The following is an 11344-nucleotide window of genomic DNA, read 5'->3' on the forward strand; positions in this document are numbered from 1 at the left end:
TTTCATTCATTGTGTGTCTATATCACATCTAGTTTATTCATCCATCAGTGGACATTTGGATTCCTCCCACTTCTGGCTATTGTGAATAATGCTGCTGTGAACTTGAGTGTGGAAATACCTCTTTGAGACCCTGTTTTCAATTCTTGTGGCTATATATCCAGAAGTGGGATTGACAAATACTTCTTTTAAATCCACAATTTTCAGAATACTTATTCCTTTGAAATGTTTTAAGTTTTTATTTGACATATGGTCTTAACAGTGGATTCCAAATGTCAAGAGGTTAAGTCGATAGGTGGAAGTTAAAGTAAATAAGTCCATTGTGACATTTAAAATCCCATTAATGCTAAGTAGAAATAAAAACCATAAAGTGATTTGAAGGTTGATTCTTTTTTGTAAGTTTATTCTTACTTTTTTGAAAGTTGACATTGCCTAAGGGCAAATACAGTTTATGTGGGTCTACTAAAACACTGGGACATTTCATAATGAAGTAGACTGTGATACAGTTAGGAAAGATGGCATCAAAGAAAGAAGAAAGGTGACTTCTAATAGTTAAGACTTTGAGATGTTCCCTGATGGAAATTGTTCTGTGTTAACTGGCCATTTTTGCAGAGAGATCTTAAACTATCAAGAGCTTTTAGAATACAGATGGAGACCAAGGATGACATGACTTGCCCACCCCCGTTTTAGCCAACGTTTCTGACCCACCATGCCTTCAACTCCATTTTTACGACTATGGTCAAGTAGACAAAACTGATTTGATTTGTACACGTTTTCTTAACTTCCAATGGGCTAGTGCTAGAAAGACTTCTGAGACTGTTAAAATTGGAATAGCAGAAATGAGAAATAGAAGTGACAAGCTTGGATAATTCAAAGGCAAGAGAATGTGTTCCTAATTGGGGCCTGGACTGGAATTCTGCATTTTTCGGCTCTTGATTTGTGATTTCATTTGAGAATAGGGGCTATACTTCCAGGGAGAAAATGAATGTTTCAGAACTTTCAAGTATTAATAAGTTGAATAAAAATTAACTGAAGTCACTATAGTCACGATGTTATAGTAGTACAGTGTAGTAGCAAAGGAGAACTGAACTTTTTCTAAATTGCTGAAAAAGTTGTTAAATTGCAGCTGGTTCAGAAATTAAATGGTCAGTGAGAAGATGGGAAAATGTAGGAAAAAAATTAACCTGATACATTTTAATAAATGTGTGACTGAGGTAAAATTTTTATTGAATTTTTATTTTATTTTATGTTCCAGGATACATGTGCAGGATGTGCGGGTTTGTTACATAGGTAAACGTGTGCCATGGTGGTTTGCTGCACCCATCAACTTGTCATCTAGGTATTAAGCCCTGGATGCATTAGCTATTTGTCCTGATGCTCTCCCTCTCCCCAGCACCCCCTTCCCCCAACAGGCCCCAGTGTGTGTTGTTCTCTGACTGAGGTAAAATTTAAGAACTGTTAACACCAGTTGGTAAGTGGACCAGTTCAATCTAGCTTGAGCAAAGAAGAAATGTATTGGATTCTTCAGCGAACATTTTTCTGTGAGCCTATCCTGCAATAGGCATGGTTCTAACGCTAAAAAGACAAATAATGCAGAAAGCAAAATGCCTATTCTTATGGAGCATAAATTCTAGTGGGAGGGAGACATATAAAAATGTATCAAATGTATTAACTGGTGATATGTGTTGTAGAGAAAGGCAGGGGGAAAGGGTGTGATTTGAGGTGGAATGATTCTGGAAGACCTTGCTGATGTGACGTCCCCACAGATGCCTGAGGGAAGTGAGGGAGCTGGCCCTGTGAGTGCCTGGGCAGATGTATGTTTGAGGCGGAAGGAACAGCCAGTGCTAAGACCCCGAGGAGGAGGTGTGGAAATGTGCCAGCCTAGTCAGAACAGCCAGCAAAGGAACTGTGGCTGGGGCAGAATGGGGTGGGAGGTGGTGAGGTGGGCAGAGAGACAGAGAGAGCAGGTGGGGCTAAAGAGCAGGAGAGTTAAGTTGCAGCTCCTGGCTTGTAGGTCATGGTAAAGATTTTTGCTCTGTGGTTTTTTTGGTTTTGTTTGTTTGTTTGTTTTTGAGATGTAGTTTCACTCTTGTCGCCCAGGCTAGAGTGCAACCTTCCTCATCCTCCTGAGTAGCTGGCATTACAGGTACCCGCCACCATGCCCAGCTAATTTTTTTGTATTTTTAGTAGAGATGGGTTTCACCATGTTGGCCAGGCTGGTCTCAAACTCCTGACCTCAGGCAATCCTCCCACTATGGCCTCCCAAAGTGCTGGAATTACAGGCGTGAGCCACAGCGCCCAGCCTGGTTTTTTTTTTTAAGGATCCAAAGTAGAGAAAAGAACCATATGATCTGACTTTTAAGTGAGATGAGAAGACATTCGCTGGCTGCTGCGTGGTTAGCACAGCCAGGGAGAAGCCGAGAGACAAGAGGCTATTAACAGTAATCCAGGCAAAAAATGATGGTGCTTGGACCCAGTGGGGTCAATGAGGATGGTGACAAGAGTCTGCATCTCATGGAAAGCTGCGCCATTTCCTGATATGAGCATTAGCATGTGAGAAAGAGATGCATCAAAAATGACCCTGAAATTTAAATTCGAGCACCTGAAAGGAAGAAGTGTACATTAACTGGAATGGAGAAGATTCTGGGAGCAAGTTTTTTGGAGGAAGACCAGGAGTTCAGTAGTGAACATTTTAAATTTGAGATGCCTGTAAGATATCCAAGTGGAGATGTCAAATAGGAGTTAGTTCAGGATAAAGCTCAGGGCTAGATATAAACATTTGGGAGTCTGGTTTTAAAATTATATAAAACCATGAGACAAGGTGTGAGTGAAGAGATTTGATCGAAAATTGAGAGTCCCGGAAATGTTCATTTCCTCGATTGAATTCTTACTGATGTAAACCTTTGCTAGTCCTTCCTGATTTTCCTGGCCTTTAAATGCTGGCTCGTTCTAGCACTTGGCCCACTGAGCCCTTCTTCTTTGTTCTCTGCATATTGACTTTATTCTCATTAGTTTCTCCACAGATAGAAAACAAGCTTCTGATCCTCTCATCTCACAGTTTCTCCATCAGAGAAGGACTCTCTCCTCTGAGTTCTAGTTTGGAAAACCCCAGAGAAGACTCCATCATGACTTGGCCCCAGACGTAAAGGGGAGGGTCAGAGAGCACAGATATGGCCAAGCAGGGAGCCCCTACTCCTGGGATTCCAGAGAAGAGAGATTTATTTTCAGCTGTGCAATCATCATTTTGTGTCCTCTGTGCCAGGAACAATAATAACCTGCTGATGGGCAGCCTTACAAATATAACTGCCTTGTGAATATTTTGATCTTCTCCTACTCTGTGCTGTCATTTGGCAAGAATTTCATATTTCTTACATTTTGGAGATCTTGGTTGCTTAAAAGTTAGGAATCAATAATCCCTGTTCCTCTCTATTTTTCTTTTTAATTTTTCTTTTTTTTTCTTTTCCCAACTTTTTATTCTGAAGTTTTCAAACACACAGAAAGGTTGAAAGAGTAGCAAAATGAAAAGCATTACCTTGTAAATATCTTCATAAACTGTAAAACTTGAAGTGTGTTTTGGTGACTTATGTTCATTGGTCTGGTGACACCAGACCCCCTCTATGTAAAAGGCTGGGCTCTGATGGGGTGAATTGCTGCTGCACAGGGAACCCAGTTTTAAAATAGGCAAGGAAGAAAACAGCCTCTTTCCTCTTCTCTTTGTACTCAGAGCCAGACTAGAAACACCTTCCTACTCAAGGCAGAAGCATGAAGAAGGGAAAAAAAATAATAATGCTTTTTGAAAGAAATTGCCCTATTTCACTGTGTGTATTAACATTCAGAAAAAAATAATTGGCTCCACTGATAAATTCTAACTTGAAGGATGCAGGTCTTCAAACACAGGCATGTACAAAAGAGTTCTGCTTTTCCTCCACGGATGGTTTTTAAATGGGCTGCTGCCTTGTAAATATGTTCCTTTAAGTAACACAAAAGGTAGAAGAGATGAAATATCCTTCAGAATGGTTTGAACATTGGTTCCATTTTAGAATAGTGCACTATGCACATCCACAGACACTGAAAGGACATTAGGCACCAGTGCTAGCATTATAGTGGACCTGTAATATGATTCTGGTTATCACCATAATAACCATCATCATAATAGTTATGGCAACCACATTTTACATTTATGTGCCAGACCCTGTTTCTATGTATTTTATATAGATTAACTCATTTGCTCTTCATAGCAATCCTAGGAGGCATGTATTTATTTTCCTTATTTTACCAACGAAGAAACTAAGAAACTGAGACACAAGTTGTCCAAAATCATGCAGCTAATAAGTGGCATATTCAAACCCAAGAAACTGGCTCCAAATCACACTCATAAGTGGTCATGCTCTACTGCTTCTCATGGACTAGTTATTGTGTTTTTGAGCACTTGCTATGCTGTTAGTGCCATAGAGGATCCAAAGAAATACAAGACATAGCTCTGACCTTCAAAAAAATTGCCAAAATGAGTTTTAAAATCGGTGAAGCAACAAAGTGGGTGGAACTCTTGAACAACTATCTGAATGTTTGCATTTTTGCTCAACAGAACAACATGATATGATCAGTTGGATATCCTCACCTGAGTCAAGGAAACCCAATTTTATATACTGTATGTCTGCATATAGGTGTTTGCATGTCTGTATGTCTGTATATAGGTGTTTGAAATCAAATAGAAGCTTAATAGCTCACCTCACGGTGCCAAGATAGGCAGTCCAGAGCACATCCACATTTTCCATCTCTGGGTCCAAGTTGACTAATCCAGATGCTGTCATCACATCCACATCCTAGCCAGCGGTTAGCAGCAGATAGTGGAAGGGGAGTTTTTCATGTAACAAAATACATTTTAATCTCCTTAATATTTGAATCATCTAGTATAGCAGTGTTTGTCAGAGCATGGTTCATGCACTACCTATGTTAGTTAATTCCTGGACCCAACCCCAGACTTAGTGATTTTTGATGGTCTTAGTAGGGGATGCAGGAATCTGTATAAGGAAGCCTAGTTTTAAAGCTCATTTTTATTTTGTCCTCACATCCAATATTCCCACGTGTTACATAAAGGGTTGATTATGCAACAAGATGGACTGGAAAAAGTAGGCTTGGAGGCTGGGCTCTGGGCAAAGCCAGATCTCAGCCCCCAGCGTCAAATCCTGCTGCTTTTCTGCCAGCAACCCTTCACAGGAGCACTTCTCCCTTTGTGATTCCCTCATGCCAGGCAGAGAAACAACATTTCCCATCATGCGCATGGAGTGCTACTGCATTGAAATGCTGCATGTAACAATGAGGGAATACCTAGAGGCTGAATACTGACAGAGGTTCCTCTTCGTGACAACCATGGGTAGAAACCAAAAAACATTCTGCGAAAGAGTTCTCTTGGAACAAACTTTCAGACAGGGGTGGCCTCCTATGGCAATCAATACATTATCCCATATACACAGCACCTAAAGAGAACAAATGGGAATATATTGGAGAAGACACTGTAACCTTGTAAGACATGAGCCTTCCTAAAATCATAGTAAGTAAGCAGCCCAAATTGTTTCAGATGGCTCTCAGAGCTGGTATTGCACTTGCATCCACTTTTAAACCATTCAGTTGTTCCTGATGATCAAATGCCTTTTTGTCCTTTACATGTCATACCTCAAACCCTCAGGTCCCCTCACTGGCAGTGAGACAAAGCCACTGAGCTTCCATATTGGGAACCAGCACATTTAATTTGTGGATGAAATTCCCCAAATCAATTTTGATTGCTGTCATTCTAGGAGATTTGGGGGACTCAGAACCAATGATGATGTGTGAAAAACACTTCCTTAAACTGCAAGGCAGAGAATTCATGCTCAAGGTCATCTTGCCCTTCAGGTCCCACTGGGTTTTCATGAGTATCCTGTCAGTGGTTCAGGTGAAATTGAAGTGGGGGTGGTGCATTTCTCTCTATCTCAGTGACCTTCTCAAGTGCCTCTTTCTCTTAGCAGTTTGTCTGGCAGCGCTGGAATTCCACCACATGCTTTATAAAGGCAATGTCTTTGAGCAGTGGTTTGTTCCTTCTGAGGCCTTTCTGGTGAGACTTGGTCTTGCTGTTCCCTAGGACCTAGGTAGAGAAAGTAGCCTTCTATAAAGATGGCTTCCTTGACCTGTAATGGGGTCTTATCCTGATAAACCCATTGTAAGTTGAAAATGTAATAATTTAAAAATGCATTTTATTTTTTTATTTGTACAAATATATGGAGTGCATGATAAATTGTGTTACATGTATGTAATGTGTAGGGATCAAGTCAGGGTATTTAAGGCCTGTCACCCTAGTACGAAACACTTTTGTTCAATATAGTCATCCTACTCTTCTATCAGATATTGAACGTATTCCTTCTAACTGTAGGTTTGTACCTTTTTACCCACTTCTCCTCTCCCATCCCCCCCACTCACCCTTCCTAATCTGTTATCTCTCTTTCCACTCTCTACCTTCATGTGATCAAATGTTTTAGTTCCCACATATATGTGAGAAGAACATGCAATATTTGTCTTTTTGTGCCTGGCCTCCCAGTTCCAGCTGTGTTGCTGCAAATGACATGATATCATTGTTTTTTTATGGCTGAATAGTATTTCATCACGTACCATATTTTTCTCATCCATTCTTTTGTTGATGAACACTTAGGTTGATTAGGTTGCTATTATGAATAACACTGCAATACACATATGAGTGCATGTATTCATTTGATATATTGACTTATTTTCATTTGTGTAGATTACCAGTAGTGAGATTGCTGGATCAAATGGTAATTCTACTTTGAGTTTTTAAAGAAATGTCCATACTGTTTTCCACAGTGGCTGTACAGTGTCTAAAAGTTGCCCTTTGCATTTTCACCAACATCTATTATATTTTGTCATTTTAATATAACAATTCTGACTAGGGTAAGATGATACCTCATTGTGGTTTTGATTTGCATTTCTTTGATGTTAGTATGATGTTGGGCATTTTTTACATATACCTAGTGGCCGTTGGTATGTCTTCTTTTGAGAAATGTCTATTCATATCATTTGCCTACTTTTTAATGGGATTATTTGATTCATTTTTTTCCTGTTGAGTTGCTTGAGTTCCTTGTTTATTCTGGATATTAGTTCCCTTCTGGATACATAGTTTGCAAATATTTTCTCCCATTCAGCAGGTTGTCTTTTCATTCTGTTGATTGTTTCTTTGCTGTACAGAAGCTTTTTCGTTTAATATAGTTTCATTTGTGTGATTTTGTTTTTGTTGCCTGTGCTTTTGAGGTCTTAGTCATAAATTCTTTGCCTAGACCAATGTCCACGAAAGTTTTTTGTAGGTTTTCTTCAGTGTTTTTATAGTTTTGGGTCTTATATTTAAGTCTTTAATCCATTGTGAGTTGATTTTTATATGTGGTGAGAGATAGAGGTCCAGTTTAATTCTTCTGCATGTGGCTATACAATTGTCCCAGCACCACTTGTTGAAGAGGGTGTAGTATAATTTGAAGTCAGGTAACATGATGCTTCCAGCTTTGTTCTTTTTGCTCAGGATTGCTTTGGCTATTTGGGCTCTTTTTAAGTTCCATATGAATTTTAGGATTGTTTTTTCTAATTTAGTGAAGAATGATGTTGGTATTTGGATAGTTTTTGATTGTGTTGTTTCGTGTGGCCTTGCCCATGAAACCATAGTTCCCTCCTAGGTCTCCAGGCCTGTGATGAGGGGAGCTTCCATGAAGATCTTTGGAATGCCCTGGAGACATTTTCTCCATTGTTTCAGCTACTAACATTTGGCTGCTTGTTACTTATGCAAATTTCTGCAGCTGGCTTGAATTTCTCCCCAGAAAATGAGTTTTTCTTTTCTACCACATGGTTAGGCTGCAAATTTTCCAAACTTTCATGTTCTGCTTCCCTTTTAAACGTAAGTTGCAATTTCAGGTTATCTCTCTGTGAATGCATATGACTGTGTGCTTTTAGAAAAAGCTGGGTCACATCTTGAATGTTTTGTTGCTTAGAAATTTTTTCTACCAGATACCCTAAGTATCACTCTAGTTCAAAGTTCCACAGATCTCTAGGGCAGGGGCAAAATGCTACCAGTCTCTTTGCTAAAGCATAGCAAGAGTGACCTTTGCTACAGTTCCCAATAAGTTTCTCATCTCCGTCTAAGACCACCTCAGCCTGGAATTCACTGTCCATATCACTATCACCATTTTGGTCAAAACCATTCGACAAGTCTCTAGGAAGTTCTAACCTTTCCCACATTTTCCTATCTTCTCCTGAGCCCTCCAAACTATTCCAACCTCTGCCCGTTACCCAGTACCAAAGTCACTTCCACATTTTCAGGTTATCTTTGTAGTAGTACCCCATTATCCTGGTAGCAATTTTCTATATTAGTCCATTTTCATGCTGCTAAAAAGAACTACATGAGACTGGGTAAACAAAATAATTTAATTGACTCACAGTTCTGCATAGCTAAGGAGGCCTCAAGAAACTTACAATCATGGCAGAAGGTGAAGAGAAGCAAGCACCTTCTTACATGGTGGCAGGAGAGAGAGAACAAGGAGGAAACTGCCATAGACTTTTAAACCAATTCACTATCACGATAACAGCATGAGGGAAACCACTCCCATGATTCAATCATCTCCCACCAGGTCCCTCCTTCACCACATGGGGATTACGATTTGAGATGAGATTGGGTGGGGACACAGAGCCAAACCATCTTACTGCTCGAATGCAGTAAAGAACCTGACAAGCCCTCAGGTGCTGCTACTTTTTTTTTTTTTTTAATTAAGGAGACACTTTAAATATCCACCTTTCACGATTACCCAGTCATTTGGTGCTCCTGATTCTGATAACTTCAAGAGGAGAAAGGCTCTATATCTACTGGTCAGGGAGTAAATATAACCGTTCAACAATAAATTACTGAAACAAAGAATCTGTTTCATCTTCATTCTCCAATTAAAGCTATGACAACCAGGTGCTATAGCTCATTCCTATATCCCAGGACTTTGGGAGGGTGAGGTGAGAGGATCACATGAGGCCAGGAGTTCAAGACCAGCCTGGGCAACATACTGACACCCTGTCCCTACAGGCATGATGGTGTGTGCCTGTAGTCCTGGCTACTTGGGAGGCTGAAGCGAGACGATCACTAGAGCCCAGGAGTTCAAGGGGGCAGCGAGCTATGATCGTGCCACTGCATTCCAGCCTGGGCAATGGAGACACCCAATCTCTAAAAATAAATAAATAAAAGCTGTGGCAGAGATTGTAATGATTGTGAAGCATCTAAGCCTTATAAAGAGATTGTATGATGTGATAGAAATGCTTTATTCTACCCAGAGCAGGATCTGGATTTCTGAATGATTCTGTAAAACCATGGTGATGTGGGGACACGGCTTTACCAACGTCATAGGCTTTTCAATTACTCCTTAGTCCTCTGAGGCTTTCCTCCCTCAACATGGCTGTGTTATGGGGTCTGACCTCATAAATACTGTTGAAGACAAAGACATTTCTAGGGCTCTTCCTTCTCCTTTTGCAAGCCATGAAAGCCACAACCCTACAATAAGTAAAGAAGGAAATCAAGAAACAGAAACTCGCACTCTGTCATCATATTCCACATTCCAGAGGACACAACTACCCCTCTTTTGTCTGAATCTGTGGCAATGGGTTACATCAGTGGGTGGTAGGATCTTCTCTGGCCCCTGCTTGATACAGCAAGTGGCAGAGATGTGAGGTCAAATGAGAAGCACACAAAAATCATCTTTAAAGGTGATAGTGTGTTGAACAGGATGGGAAAGAGAGACACCAAATGCTACACAGCCTTGTAAGCCTTGTAATGTTGATTTCTGTGAAGGAAAAAATAACTTACCCACATACACAATTCTGATTCCAGAGAGAATTTCCGCTGGTCTGAAACCCAGGCTGACCTGTCCCATAGGAATTGCTTGCAAAAGCCTTGTCCAGGGAGAACTAACTTCACTGCAAGATAAGTAATAATAAAAAAATCATCAGCACAGAATCTATACAAACATGTTACCAAAAAAAAAAAAAAGATAAAAATCAGGCACCAGAAAAATGTGGCTTCCAAGCACATAAAAATCATGACCCTATTTTCAAAAATGAATGAATTTTTAAAATGTTACACATTAACCTAGGAGCTCAAAGCAGAGACATAAAAGCTCAGGGAAAAAGAGCTCAGCCATTATTATTATTATTATTAATCTCCTTTTGTTAATTCACAAACAGAACTTAAATTGTGTCCATTATGGTTCAGAGTGTGTTTATTAGGTTGGTGCAAAAGTAATTGCTGTTTTTGCCATTAAAAGTAATGGTAAAAACCATTACTTTTTAATATGTATTAACTCATCAAAGGCCTTACAACAGCCCTATTTGGTAGATGTCCTCATTTTACTCATTTTAAAGATGAAGTACCAAAAATCAAATAACTTGACCAGGGTTGCATTCTGGTAATCCGGACTTCAGAGCTTTCACTTTTAACCACCATGTTACATTGCCAAGAAGCTGGGAAAGCCAGGTGGGAGGATACAGAGAACTGAAGGCCTCATTGAAATAAGCACACAAGGGAATAAACACTGATGAAAATACAAGACGGACATGAAGGAAAGGCTTGAAAAGCAAGTGAAATGAGTTGGAAATGAAGAACAGTTTGACAAGAAATGTGAAAATAATAGCTAGGGATGTCCGTTCAATGAGATCCATAAATAGTATCCCTGTAGAAAAGAATGAAGTAACTAAAAGAGAATACTGAAAAATATTACTCAAGAATATTTGCAGAAATAAATGAAGACTTGAATTTGTACTATGAAGGCATGCCATGTCCCAAGAAAAATGAGCATGCTAAGAACCAAATCATAACACAGTAACAAAAATTCAAAGATAATCCTATGAGCATCTTAACAAAGAGGAAAAATTGCATATACTAAGAAAAATATCAGATTGATATTAAATGTCTCTACAGCAATAATCAACACTTTTCTAAATCATGTAAAGAAAATGTGAGGAATCTAAGAATTTTATACCCAGTAAACATGTTGGTCACATATAAAAGCAGGAGACAAGCACTTTCAAATATGCAAGACCAGCAACTCTGTCAACCACTTTTTGAAGAAACTACAGAAAGGCAAATTTTGGTTAACTAAGAGATCAGTGGAGAACTTTTGCCAAAAGGAATGATGGTGACCATCGAACCCATTCAACTGTAGGACTAAAAATTAAAACACCTGTGGAAATTATAGTTGTAATACAGCATGTAAGTGTCATATGCTCTTTCAATGTAGAAGTTATAAATTTCACCATGATGTGAGGTTCTAGAAGGTTAAGGAAA

Source organism: Pongo abelii, chromosome 4, assembly GCF_028885655.2.
Source record: "Pongo abelii isolate AG06213 chromosome 4, NHGRI_mPonAbe1-v2.0_pri, whole genome shotgun sequence".
NCBI lineage: Eukaryota > Metazoa > Chordata > Mammalia > Primates > Hominidae > Pongo > Pongo abelii.